At 45.3% G+C, this 1057-nt stretch overlaps 2 pseudogenes; both read right to left on the bottom strand.

Annotated features, from left to right (window-relative positions):
- Positions 1 to 299: 299 nt before the first annotated feature.
- LOC145080559 (5S ribosomal RNA) lies at positions 300 to 417 on the bottom strand (annotated as a pseudogene).
- Positions 418 to 613: 196 nt separating this feature from the next.
- LOC145080553 (5S ribosomal RNA) lies at positions 614 to 731 on the bottom strand (annotated as a pseudogene).
- Between the last annotated feature and the right edge of the window lie 326 nt (positions 732 to 1057).

The raw sequence follows: 1057 nt of genomic DNA, 5'->3' as shown, positions 1-1057 counted from the left end.
AGAATTCCATCGTGTCCAAATTTCTCGACCTATATAAACACGTTTCAGCTTCCATTTGAAGCTTTTGCTTCCTCTCTCTACTCTCTCTATAACCTCTCTCCTAAATCTAAGTTCAAGGGACCAAAACTCAATTTTAAGGCCTCAAATCCCTAAGGTACCTTTCTAACTTCATTTTATAGCATATTAGACCTTCAAATTCGGGATTAAATCATAAAAAATGGCCTTGTATGAGAGTTTACGGCCCACGAAGATGCTGTAACATCCCCCTCTGGCACGTATCACAATATTGTCCGCTTTGGGCCACTCGGCACGAGGACTTCCCAGGGGGTCACCCATCCTGGTACTACTCCCGCCCGAGCACGCTTAACTGCAGAGTTCTTATGGGATCTGCTGCCCTCACGGATTTAAAACGCGTTGTGATAGGGAAGGTATCCACACCCCTTTTAAGGAATGCTTAGTTCTCCTTCCCAGCCGATGTGGGATTAAATCTAACCCACTTTCACCCCCCATTATAGGGTTCGACGTCCCCGTCGAACACATCGACCCGTGCCCTAGCTCTGATACCATTTGTAACATCCCCCTCTGGCACGTATCACAATATTGTCCGCTTTGGGCCACTCGGCACGAGGACTTCCCAGGGGGTCACCCATCCTGGTACTACTCCCGCCCAGGCACGCTTAACTGCAGAGTTCTTATGGGATCTGCTGCCCTCACGGATTTAAAACGCGTTGTGATAGGGAAGGTATCCACACCCCTTTTAAGGAATGCTTAGTTCTCCTTCCCAGCCGATGTGGGATCAGATCTAACCCACTTTTTTACTTGTAACATCCAAAATTTCAAAACAATTAAAACTTTTCAAAATCACCCATTTTATTAACGTTGTTACAAAAAGGTTTTCAATACATTATTAAACAGAGTAATTTCCCAGGTTCATATTATAAAACACCAACGCGAGGAACGGTACGATCACGCCTTTGCCTTGCCACAGACCCTTGAGAACTTGAAACATAAAACCACAACTGTAAGCCCGAAAGCTTAGTGAGATACCCCCAGAATA

The sequence above is a fragment of the Lactuca serriola genome, chromosome 1 (assembly GCF_051521515.1).
Source record: "Lactuca serriola cultivar US96UC23 chromosome 1, Lser_US96UC23_V15, whole genome shotgun sequence".
NCBI lineage: Eukaryota > Viridiplantae > Streptophyta > Magnoliopsida > Asterales > Asteraceae > Lactuca > Lactuca serriola.
Note: the sequence above shows the minus strand (reverse complement) of the source record. Positions and strands in the feature narration are given on the sequence as shown.